Source organism: Chlorocebus sabaeus, chromosome 15, assembly GCF_047675955.1.
Source record: "Chlorocebus sabaeus isolate Y175 chromosome 15, mChlSab1.0.hap1, whole genome shotgun sequence".
In the NCBI taxonomy this organism is placed as follows: Eukaryota; Metazoa; Chordata; class Mammalia; order Primates; family Cercopithecidae; genus Chlorocebus; species Chlorocebus sabaeus.
This window is the reverse complement of record NC_132918.1, coordinates 52,192,870-52,205,672: the sequence shown is the minus strand read 5'-3', so window position 1 is coordinate 52,205,672 and position 12,803 is coordinate 52,192,870. Positions and strand designations below refer to the sequence as shown.

At 48.3% G+C, this 12,803-nt stretch overlaps 1 protein-coding gene across 6 annotated transcripts in view; it reads right to left on the bottom strand.

The window, feature by feature from the left end:
* PIK3CB (phosphatidylinositol-4,5-bisphosphate 3-kinase catalytic subunit beta) overlaps positions 1–12,448 on the bottom strand; it is a 183,726-nt gene extending 171,278 nt beyond the window's left edge. For 2 of the 6 annotated variants that reach the window (XM_073023563.1, XM_073023564.1), the window contains exons 1-3: positions 12,227–12,448; positions 4,610–4,723; positions 3,187–3,282 (exon numbers count right to left, since the gene is read on the bottom strand). The gene's annotated coding sequence lies outside the window, so the exon portion shown is untranslated. Of the gene's footprint in view, positions 1–3,162; positions 3,283–4,609; positions 4,724–12,226 lie in introns of all 6 variants that reach the window. The other 4 variants (XM_008008938.3, XM_008008939.3, XM_073023562.1 and 1 more) reach the window with 3 other exon arrangements.
* Positions 12,449–12,803: the final 355 nt, after the last annotated feature.

Sequence of the window (12,803 nt, the reverse complement as noted above, 5' to 3'; positions counted from 1 at the left end):
GGCAGATCACTTGAGGCCAGGAGTTTGAGACCAACCTGGACAACATGGCGAAACCCCATTTTCACTAAAAATACAAAAATTAGCTGGGCATGGTCACAAGTGTCTATAGTCTCGAGCTACTTGGGTGGCTGAGGCAGGAATCGCCTGAACCGGAGGCAGAAGCTGCAGTGAGCTGAGATTGCGCCACTGCACTCCAGCCAAAGCAACAGAGCGAGACTCTGTCTCAATCAATCAATCAATAAAACCTTCCCAAGTGATTTTGATGTGCAGCTAGAGTTGAGATCCACTGTTACGGACCAAAACAAATAGGTGTTCACCTATGTGAAGTGAAAATTTATGATCTTACAGGACACAAAACAAATCTTTGCTTTGCAAGACTGTTGCACACTTTATATTACTAAGGCTAACATGACTGGCCTTTGCACACTAAATACTAATACATCCCCCAATAACTGTACAAGCTAAAATCGTCCCCTGCTCTCATTTCTGAAACAGTCCCTAAACATCAGGCCCAACCCCAGATGAGAAACACTGACCTACATAATTCACCCTTCACATTTCAATTCAAACATCACCTCCACTAGGAAACCTTCCCTAAACCTCCAGACCACATCAGAATTTCCTGTTAACAATATTATTACATTACTCATTAATAGGAATAAATGTAATAACAATGATAGCATTCCCCACATGTTATAACCACACCTTTGTGGTTTGTTTTTTTTTGAGACAGAGTTTCCCCCTTGTTGCCCAGGCTGGAGTGCAATGGCACAACCTCAGCTCACTGCAACCTCTGCCTCCTGGGTTTGAGCCATTCTCCTGCCTCCGCCTCCCAAATAGCTGGGATTACAGGCATGCGCCACCACGCTGGTCTAATTTTGTATTTTTAGTAGAGACAGGGTTTCTCCATGTTGGTCAGGCTGGTCTCAAACTCCTGCCCTCAGGTGATCCACCCACCTCGGCCTCCCAAAGTGCTGAGATTAAAGGCGTGAGCCACTGCGCCTGGCACCTTTGTGGTTTTTTAACCTAACTGATTTATGTGGTAAAATGATTTCACATCAGTACATAAACACTTTCTTCATTGTTTATTTATTATAAACAATATGCAACAAATAGCCTTCACCATACATCATTTTCCACACATGTGAGTATACCAATAGGATAATGCCTACAGAAAGAATTAATGGGGGCCAGGCGTGGTGGCTCACGCCTGTAATCCCAGCACTTTGGGAGGCCGAGGCAGGCGGATCATGAGGTCAGGAGATCAAGACCATCCTGACCAACATGATGAAACCCCGTCTCTACTAAAAATACAAAAGTTAGCTGGGCATGGTGGTGCATGCCTGTAATCCCAGCTACTAGGGAGGCTGAGGCAGGAGATCTCTTGAACCCAGGAGTCAGAGGTTGCAGTGAGCTGAGATTGTGCCACTGCACTCCAGCCTGGCGACAGATCAAGACTTCGTCTCAAAAAAAAAAAAGAATTAATGGTCAGGGCCGAGCACGGTGGCTCATACCTATAATCCCAGCACTTTAGGAGGCCGAGGTGGGTGGCTCACTTGAGGTCAGGAGCCACTGTACCATCACGTACAAATTACAGAGATATTAGACAATACTTGTGAGCAAAATGAAGACCTGAAATCCAGAAGCTCCTCAGTTAGAAAACATATTAATAGCCTGTGCGTGGTGGCTCATGTCTGTAATCCCAGCACTTTGGGAGGCCAAGGCGGGCGGATCATCTGAGGTCAGGACGTCAAGACCAGCCAGGCCAACATGGTGAAACCCCACGTCTGCTAAAAACACAAAAATTAGTCGAGAGTGGTGGCAGGCACCTGTAATCCCAGCTACTTGGGAGGCTGATGCAGGAGAATCGCTTGAACCTGGGAGGCAGAGGTTGCAGTGAGCCGAGATCATGTCACTGCACTCCAGCTTGGGCAACAGAGTGAGACTCCATCTCAAAAAATAAAAATAAAATAAAAATTTAAAAAGGAAAAACATTAAAAATGGAATGGTGGGTAAAGGTGCACATCAAGAGTTAAGACAACTTGGCCAGGTGCTTTGGTTCACGCCTGTAATCCCAGCACTTTGGGAGGCTGAGGCTGGCAGATCACTCAAGCCCAGAAGTTTGAGACTAGCCTGAGCAGCATGGCAAAATCTTTCTCCACGAAAAATACAAAAAGCAGCCAGACATGGTAGCACACGCTTACAATCCCAGATACTGGGGAGGCTCGCTTGAGCTCAGGAGGTCCACACTACAGAGAGCCAAGATGGTGCCACTGCACTCCAGCCTGGGTGACAGAGCAAGACCCTGTCTCCAGAAAAAAAAAAAAAAAGAATTCCAGTTGGTTATCCCCAGGAACTCTCGCTCAAAATTTAAGGGGAATTATAACTCTTTAGCTCATAAATATGGAACTTAACTTTTGAAAATATATAACTAGGCCGGGTACGGTGGCTCCTGCCTATAATCCCAGCACTTTGGGAGGCCGAGGCAGGCAGATCACAAGGTCAGGAAGGGCAGATCATGAGGTCAGGAGTTCGAGACCAGCCTGGCCAATATGGTGAAACCCCATCTCTACTAAAAAATACAAAAATTAGCTGGGTGTGGTGGTGCACACCTGTAGCTCCAGCTTCTCGGGAGGCTGAGGCAAGAGAATAGCTAGAACCCGGGAGGCAGAGGTTGCAGTGAGCCAAGTTCACGTCACTGCACTCCAGCCTGGGCAACACAGCAAGACTCTGTCTCAAAAATAAAATAAAAAGAAAATATTTAACTGCAGCCAGGTATGATGGCTCAACACTTTGGGAGGCTAAGGTGGGTGGATCACCCGAGGTCAGGAGTTCGAGACCAGCCTGGCCAACATGGTGAAACCTCATCTCTACTACAAATCCAAAAATCAGCCGGGTGTGTGGCATGCGCCTGTAATCCCAGCTACTTGGGAGGCTGAGGCAGGAGAATCGGCTTGAACCCAGGAGGTGGAGGTTGCAGTGAGCCGAGATCACTCCACTGCACTCCAGCCTGGGATACAGAGTGAGACTCCATCTAAAAAATATATATATATATATATGTAACTGCAGAAAAACCTTTTAGTTAACAAACTACATTTTTTTTTCAGATAACACAATGGCAGCAATTTGAAATGGTTTATGAAGCTACAAGAAAACACTGACTTTAACAGTATCTAAATACAACACCTGCCCGTGGTCCCAGCTATTCTGGAGGCTGAGGTGGGAGGATCGCTTGAGCCCAGGAGTTACAGGCCAGCTGGGCAACACAGCAAGACTCTGTACCTAAAACAAAAAATAAAAATAAATACAAGGCCTATACTAAATCAAGAATAAACAATTTTAAGTGACCATATTTCAACTATTTAATGAAATATGACCACTTAAAATAGTTATTGTCTAACCACGAACACGTAACTTGTCAGATGTAATAGTAGACTGGGTACAGAAAAAAAAAAGCAACAGCCGGGCAAGGTGGCTCACACCTGAAATCCCAGTACTTCGGGAGGTGGAGGCGGGCAGATCACGAGGTCAGGAGATGGAGACCATCCTGGACAACATAGTGAAACCCCGTTTCTACTAAAAATACAAAAATTAGCTGAGCATGGTGGCGCATGCCTGTAATGGAGGCTGAGGCAGGAGAATCACTTAAACCAGGGAGTCAGAGGTTGGAGAGCTGAGATGGTGCCACTGCACTCCAGCCTGGCAACAGAACAGGCTCTGTCTCAAAAAACAATAATTAAAAAAATTTTTTAAACAAAAAAACTATCAATAGGCTAACTTATTAAGCAAACAGTAAAGGAAAACTTCAAATTGGATTATATTTATAATTCTGATAATCTGAAATACTGATTACTTAAATCACAAAAGCTCAATAATTTAAGCAAGTAAAGTACAAATGTATCAAAATGGAGTTTGACCTCTTGTTGACAGTTACCAATGACTCAGCAGGTAAGGAATTCATGGAATTCAGGTCTTCAAGGTCTAGAAAGCATTGTAGCTAAACCACCCAGTTAATACCAAATCATCTGCTGGTTGATTTATCTAACTCCTTCTTCCATCTTTCCTCAGCTTCACAACTGCCATTACTTCTAAGTGGCAGGAGATGGAGATAAATGTGAAATCAGTAAATATTATAAATTAGTTATTAGAAATACAAGAAAAAACTGTGGTCAGGAATGTGGTTAAACTGTAGTTTAAAATAAAGCCTTTGGATTACCCATGGATTTAGTTTAATCCATATAATCCTCCCCCTACAGGCATGGATAATCAGGATCACATTTCCCTTGAGGGCAAATCAGCATGTGCCTGGTGGTCTCCCGAATGCCTGAAGCACCAGAAGACAAGAAGGGATGCTGTCCTTCTTGGGTCTGCACTAGGGAGAATTCTGAGTGCAGACCTACCTCTAGCAATACTATAATATAGGAGATGACTGCTGAGATTAACATTCTTGATTCTAGCAGTAAGCTAGCTACTCCCAGTTAAAGGGTCAACCTCATGTGATCTGCTAAACATCTGAGGAGCTGTTAAAAGAAAATAAGGAGATATGGCCAGGCTTTGGGGCTCACGCCTGTAATCCCAACACTTCCGAGGCCGAGGCAGGCAGACCCACCTGAAGTTGGGAGTTTGAGACCACAAGAATCGCTTGAACCCGGGAGGCGGAGGTTGCAGTGAGCTGAGATCACGCCATTGCACTCCAGCCTGGGCAACAAGAGCGAAACTCCACCTCAAAAAAAAAAAAGAAAGAAAGAAAAAAAATGAAGGAGTTATACATTCTCAGGGAGAAGGGGGGTCACAAAAAGAAAGATCCTAGGCTGGGTGCCATGACTCACACCTGTAATCCCAGCTCTTTGGGAGGCCAAGGCAGGCAGATTACTTGAGCTCAGGAGTTTGAGAACAGCCTGGGCAACATGGTGAAACCCTGCCTCTATAAAATGCCAAAAAAAAAAAAAAAAAATTAGCCGGGCATAGTGGTGCATGCCTGTACTCCCAGTACTCAGGAGGCTGGAAGGATCACTTGAACCTGGGGAGGTCAAGGCTGCAGTGGGCCATGATTGCACCACTGCACTCCAATCTGGGTGACAAAGTGAGACTCCGTCAAAAAAAAAAAAAAGATTTGAGAAGGCAGCCACGGAGATGGGAAAGGACTCCTTCAAGTATGCCTGGGTGGGTCTAAGATAAACTGAAAGCTGAGTATGAACATGGTATCACCACTGATATCTCCCTATGAAAATATGAGAACAACAAGTATTACGTGACTATCACTGATGCTCCAGAAGACAGAGACCTTATCAATAACATGATAATAGGGACATCTAAGGCTGACTGCTGTTCTGATTGTTGCAGCTGGTGTTGGAGAATTTAAAGCTAGTATCTCCAGAAATGGGCAGACCTTCAATCAAAACACTAATTTCATTCCTACATTTATTCACTCAACATTAACTAAATTTTCCAGGCATTGTTCTGGTTCCTGAAAATACTCCAGGGAAGACAAGGTCCCTGCCATCATGGAGCTTATATATTGGAGGAAAAAGACCATAAATAAATGAACAAGAAAATAAGCAAGCTGGGTGAGGCGAAATGTGCCTAAAGCTACTGGGGAGGCTGAGGAAGGAGGATCACTTGAGACCAGGAGTTCAAGGCTGTAGTGCCCTATGATACCACTCGTGAATGGCCACTGAACTCCAGCTTGGGAAACATAAGGAGACCCCGCCTCTAAAAAAAAAATTTTTTTTTTCTGGGATGGAGTTTCACTCTTGTTGCCCAGGCTGGAGTGCAATGGTGCAACTTGGCTCACTGCAGACTCCGCCTCCCGTGTTCAGGTGATTCTCCTGCTTCAGCCTCCAGAGTAGCTGGGATTACAGGCACATGGCACCACGCCCAACTAATTTTTTTTTTTTTTTTTTGTATTTTTAGTAGAGATGGGTTTCGCCATGTTGGCAAGGCTGGTCTCGAACTCCTGACCTTAGGTGATCCGCCCACCTTGGCCTCCCAAAGTTCTGGAATTACAAGCGTGAGCCACCGTGTCCAGCCAAATTTTTATATATATATATATTTTTTAGCACTCAGATTATGACAGATAAAAGAAAAATTTAATAAAAATAAATAAAGGCTGAGATGGGTGGATTGCTTCAGCCTACGAGTTCAAGACCCTTGAGAAACATAGCAAGATCCCATCTCTATTTTAAAAATAAAATAAAATAAAAATAAACAATAATTCGCTGGCATGCAGATAAAGTTTGGGATTTACTTTAGGGTAATAAAAATCAACTGGAAGAGAATAAGTAAAAATCACTCTGACTGCTGTGTGAAAAACAGAGTAAGAACGGAGGCAAGGAGACCAGTTAGAAAGGCACTACCCAGGAAGAATTGGGGTAGTGGGAATAAAAATAAAATGAAAATAAACATATGTAGGATATATTTTGGAAGTAAAATTCAGAGTGTGCTCAAGGACTGGCTGTGTGTACAGTGAGGGAGGAGGAGACAAAGGGATAAATTGAACATAACCACTATATTTTACACTCAAACCAGATGGGAAGTGGGGCAGAGGGGTGCTATTATGACATGGAAACTACTAGGGTTAGCCGGGCGTGGTGGCTTGCGCCTATAATCCCAGCTACTTGGGAGGCTAAGACAGGAGAATCGCTTGAACCCAGGAGGCGGAGGTTGCAGTGAGGCGGAGACTGCAGTGAGGCCGAGATTGCAGTGAGCCGAGATCGCACCACTGCACTCCAGCCTGGGTGACAGCGCAAGACTCCCTCTGGCTTGCTGGGGCAAGGGGAAAAGAAAAGCGCTGGCCAGGCTCCGTGGCTCACGCCTGTAATCACCAGCACTTTGGGAGGCCAAGGCGGGCAGATCACAAGGTCAGGAGTTTGAGACCAGCCTGACCAATATAGTGAAACCTGTCTCTACTAAAAATACAAAAATTAGCCGGGAGTAGTGGTGCGCGCCTGTAATCCTAGCTACTCAGGAAGTTGAGGCAGGAGAATCCCTTGAACCCGGGAGGCGGGGGTTGCAGTGAACCAGGATGGTGCCACCGCACTCCAGATTGGACGACAGAGCTAGACTCCATCTCAGGAAAAAAAAAAAAAAAAAAAAAAACCTGGGCACGGTAGCTCACACCTGTAATCCCAGCACTTTGGAAGGCCAAGGTGGGCGGATCACTTGAGCCCAGGAGTTCGACACCAGCCTGGCCAACATAGTGAAACCCATATTTCTACTAAAAATACAAAAATTAGAGGGACATGATGGTGGGTGCCTGTAATCCCAGCTACTAGGGAGGCTGAGGCAGGAGAACCGCTGAAACAGGAAGGCGGGGGTTGCAGTGAGCCGAGATCGCGCCACTGCACTCCAGCCTGGGCAACAACAGCAACACTCGGGGAGGGGAGAGGAAGGAGAGACAGAAAGGAAAGAAAGAAAGAAAACTGCTAGGGAAGGAACAGGAACGGGAATCAAGAGCTCCATGTGAACCTTACGTTGAAAGATGCCTAAAAACAGACGAAATGAAGATGTTATGTAGGCAGGCAGAAGACTGAAGTTCAGGACTAGAGATAAAAATCTGAGAGGCAACAGCACTTGACAACAATTTACTTACTTTTAGTTCTTCTACTAAAAATAAATAAACCACAGGACAGGACAACATGAGATCATTCAGGAAGAATACAGGTAGAGAAAGGAATAGGGACATGTCGGAAGCCCTGGGACATCAGAATGTTTTGAACTCAACAAGAGAAGGAAAAGTCAAGAGAGTGAACAGAAGAAAAGTCATAAACCTCGAGTATCCTAGAAGGTTCCTTTATATAATGTGATTTTCTAGTACACCACCACAACCACCCCCTGCCCACCACACAGTCATCCAAATTCTGTAAATTAAAAAAAGAGGGCCAGGCGCGGTAGCTCACGCCTGTAACCCCAGCACTTTGGGAGGACGAGGTGGGCGGATCACCTGAGGTCGGGAGTTCGAGACCAGTCTGGCCAATACGGTGAAATGCCGTCTCCACTAAAAATACAAAAAATTAGCCAGGCGTGGCGGCGCACGCCTGTAATCCCAGACACTCGGGAGGCTGAGGCAGAATTGCTTGAACCCGGGAAGCGGAGGTCACAGCGAGCCAAGATGGCGCCACTGCACTCCAGCCTTAACGACAGAGCACGACTTCCGTCTCAAATCGAGGCGGGGCGCGGTGGCTCACGCCTGCAATCCCAGCACTTTCAGAGGCCAAGACGAGCGGATCACGAGGTCAGGAAATCAAGACCACCCTGACTAAGATGGTGAAACCCCGTCTCTACTGAAAAAATACAAAAAATTAGCCGGGCGTGGTGGCCGGCGCCTGTGGTCTCAGGTACTGGGGAGGCCGAGGCAGGAAAATGGCGTGAACCCAGGAGGCGGAGCTTGCAGTGAGCCGAGATCGCGCCACTGCACTCCAGCCTGGGCGACAGAGTGAGACTCCGTCTCTAAATAAACAAAACAAAACAAAATAAAATAAAATAAAAAATAGTGCCGGGCGCGGTGGTTCACGCCTGTAATCCCAGCACTTTGGAAGGCTGAGGCGGCAGGATCACCTGAGGTCAGGAGTTGAAGACCAGCCTGGCCACCAACATGGAGAAACCCCGCTCTACCAAAAATACAAAAAATTAGCTGGGCATGGTGGCAGCCGCCTGTAATCCCAACGACTTGCAAGACTGAGGCAGGAGAATTGCTTGAACCCGGGAGGCAAAAGTTGCAGTGAGCAGAGATCGCGCATTGCACTCCAGCCTGGGCAACAAGAGCAAAACTCCGTCTCAAAAAAAACAAATAAATGAATAGCCGGCCCGGTGCGGTGGCTCACGCCTGTAATCCCAGCACCAGCACTTTGGGAAGCCGAGGCGGGTGGATCACGAGGTCAGGAGATCGAGATCATCCTCGCTAACACGGTGAAACCCCATCTCTACTAAAAATACAAAAAATTAGCCGGACGCTGTGGCGGGCGCCTGTAGTCCCAGCTACTTAGGAGGCTTAGGCAGGAAAATGGCGTGAACCCGGGAGGCGGAGCTTGCAGTAAGCCGAGATCGCGCCACTGCACTCCAGCCTGGGCGGAGGGAGACTCCGTCTCAAATAAATAAATAATAAAACAAAAAATATAAAATAAATAAATTATTTACTTATTGGGGCCGGGCACGGTGGCTCACACCTGTAAACCCAGCACTTTGGGAGGCCAAGACGGGAAGATCACAAGGTCAAAAGATTGAGACCATCCTGGCCAACATGGTGAAACCCCATCTCTACTAAAAATACAAAAAGTAGCTGGGTGTGGTGGTGAGCACCTGTAGTCCCAGCTAATTTGGAGGCTGAGGCAAGAGAATCGCTGGAACCCGGGAGGTCACAGTGAGCGGAGATCATGCTATTGCACTCCAGCCTGGTGACAGAGCGAGACTCTGTCTCAAAACAAACAAACAAAACAGAGGCCCCTAAGACTGGGTAACATCCCCACAGCCCCAGCTGTTTTTACCCAGGTTGAGGCCTAAAACCAAGAGGTGACTTCTGACTCCCAGCCTTTACACAGTAGCTAGCAGTAGTTCTACTGTTGAGTTCAACAGTCTAAGCTAGACAACTGGGAAAACCTCAAGAAAGAACATAATTTAGACTACAATGTTCGTTTTTAACTTTTTTCCATATAGTTGGCTGACATTCACAAAGCAAGTTGAAGCAAAAGCCTTTATGGATGAGTCTCTAAGAACACCAAGAAAGATAGGCAAGAGGTGAAAAATGACAAATCAAAACCCAACTTGATTTTCAACACTTCTAAAAACACTCCGAAGGTGGTGGACTCAGGGTGTGAATCAGAGGTGTAAACCAGATTTTTGTTTCTTAAGTCATTTCGGCTTTAGTGAATACAATTTGTTTAAACCTTTAAGATTTTCACTTTTGGCTGGTGGCTGTGGTTCATGCCTGTAATCCCAGCATTTTGGGAGGCCGAGGCTGGCAGATCATTTGGGCCCAGTGGATCATTTGAGCCCAGGAGATCAAGACCAGGTTGGCCAACATGGCGAAACCTCCTCTCTACCAAAAATACAAAGACTGGGCGGTGCACAGTGGCTTCCGCCTGTAATCCCAGCACTTTGGGAGGCCGAGGGGGGAGGATCAGCTGAGGTTGGGAGTTCGAGACCACCCCGACCAACATGGAGCACCCCGTCTCTACCAAAAAAAAAAAAAAAAAAAATCAAAATTAGCGGGGTGTGGGGCACATGCCTGTAATCCCAGCTACTCGGGAGACTAAGGCAGGGGAATTGCTTGAACCCGGGAGGTAGAGATTGAGTGAGCCGGAGATCGCGTCATTGCACTCCAGCTTACACAACAAAAGGGAAACTTCGTCTCAAAAAAAAAAAAAAAAAAAAATTTGAAAGATTGGCTGGGCGTGGTGGCACGCGCCTGTAGCCTTAGCTGCTAGGGAGGCTGAGGCAGGAGGATCGATTGAACCCGGGAGGCTGAGGTTGCAGTGAGACAAGATGGCGACATTGCACTCCAGCCTGGGCGACAGGGCAGCACCCTGTCTCAAAAAACAATTGAAAAAAAAAAAAGAAAGATTCGATCTCAAAAAGATTTTTTTTTTCTTTTTGAGACAGGTTATCGCTCTGTTGCCCAGGCTGGAGTCCAGTGGTGCCATCTCGGCTCACTGCAACCTCCGCCTGTCAGGTTCAAGGGATTCTCCTGCCTCAGCCTCCCAAGTAGTTGGGATTACAGGTGCCCGCCACGGCGCCCTCCACCAGGCCGCCCCCCGCCACGCCCGGCTAACTGTTGTGTCTTTGGTAGAGACGGGGTTTCGCCATGTTGCTCGGGGTGGTGTCAAACTCCTGGGCTCAAGCAATCCGCCCGCCTCAGCCTCCCAAAGTGCTGGGATTATAGGCGTGAGCCAAAGGGCCCTGTCAGAAAAAAGATTGTACTTTCTTCCATACCTGGATTCTGAAACTGGGCTAAGATCCTTATCTGACCACCCTTTCCGGTGCTAAATTATTATGACTTAAACAGTTCTGCTTTTACCATAAAATCTTACAATGTAGCATGAAAATCCCCAAATGATTAATGATCTGCTGAGACCTCTGACTCGTTGGAGATAATTTTATTACGAATCTTATCTCCAAACTTCCATTCAGTGCTTCAAAATAAGTACTCATCTTATTTAACTATCATGACTTCACCAGACAGTCACACTGCCCACAATGATGTTTACAAAAGCACTTGTCACTCCCTTTGGATGTAGCAATGCAGAAAAAAGAGTCTGTTTCCATACTCTTCGTGTGTTTATACTCTGTAACAAGTGGCAGAGTTCAAGCGTCACTTGAGATGAAACAGCAAAGCACTTTAAGTTTATGTCCCACCATCTTTCATCCTAAGCGAATCCCGAATTCGCTTGGTTTCATTTCAGCAGTAATTCCCACTCAGTATCTGAGACAGGCTTCCAATTCAGCCCCTGCGGGAAAAGAGACTGCAGGATTCTAGTAAAGAGACTATAGGATTCTATTTCGGCCACTGCGAGGTAACAGGCTCCAATATTAAGCAACTCCAGTATCGGTTATTGCAACATCAGAGCAGATCGGAAATAAATGTGCCCCCAAACGCACGCCAGCAGCCAGGAATTAGCAATAGCTAACACGAGATGCTGCAGCAGGGATATCATTTACTTAGCACTTGTTCAGTTATGCCTAACCTCAAAACAACCCTATGGTGTATGCATTATTATTTCCATTTAACACATCAGGATATTTTGGTCCAACGCCCCAGGACTGGTCAGCTTCGGCGTTGGGATTCGAAAACACGTTCATAACCTAATAACCCTGGGTCCACGCCTCTGAAATACACTTCTGCGCAAAAAGGCACCTGAGGGTCGGGAAGTTCCGGAGATGTCCGCATATACACGGGACGCCGTCTCTCCACAGAGACGCCCATCAGGAACGGGACCCAAAGCGCCAGTGGCCCGGGACGCCCGGCAGTGTCTCTGCCGCCCGGGGACCGGGGGGCGCCACTCACCTTGGAGAGCCCCGGGCGGGCCGCAACCAAGCCAGGCGCCCCCACCGGCCGGCAGGCGGTTATCCTCCAAGCTGGCAGGAAACGCGGTGCGACCACAAGAGTGGCCAGCACCGCAGGTAGCAGCAAGGTAGAGCGCACCGCCAGCCCGCCCGGGGGCACCGCAGCCGGCGCCGCGACCCAGCCGCCCCTCAGCCGCGCCGCATCCGGGTCCCGCGCCGCCGCACTCACCTGCCTGGCGCTCCGCCGCCGCCGCCGCCTGCTACTATTCCAAGTGCGCGGTCAGCAGCCCAGGCCGCCGCAACCGCTCCGCTCCGGCGCCCCCATCCCTGCCTCTCTCGATCCACCTCCCGCCTGCCCCGCTCAGCACTACGCTCGCCTGCCTCCCACTGCCATGGCCCGCTCCGCCGCAGCAGCCGCACAGGCCGACGGAGCACGCGCGCGCCGCCGCCGTACCCGCGTCCGTGTGCGCGCGCGCGAGCCTTTCAGGCCGTCATCCCAGCAGCCCCCGCCCCGCCCTGCACCGCCCTCGGGCCAATCCCGGGCCCCGCGGTGGCGGTGGCTGCGGCGGCGGCTGGGCTGGCGGGGCGTGGGGAGAGGCCTCACTGCCTATCCCTCTCCCGCTGCCAGCCGGGCTGCGACGCTGCTGCACGGCCTTCCTAACTCTCTGCGTCTCCCAGAGGACTGCGGAATAGGGAATCCCCGGCAAGCCGCCTTCAGGAGAGACCCATCGCCCGCTGCGCCTTCCATAACCTCCTCCCGAGAGACTCCTCTGTTCCTAGGTTCCTGGCTAGCCTTTTCTTCCCAT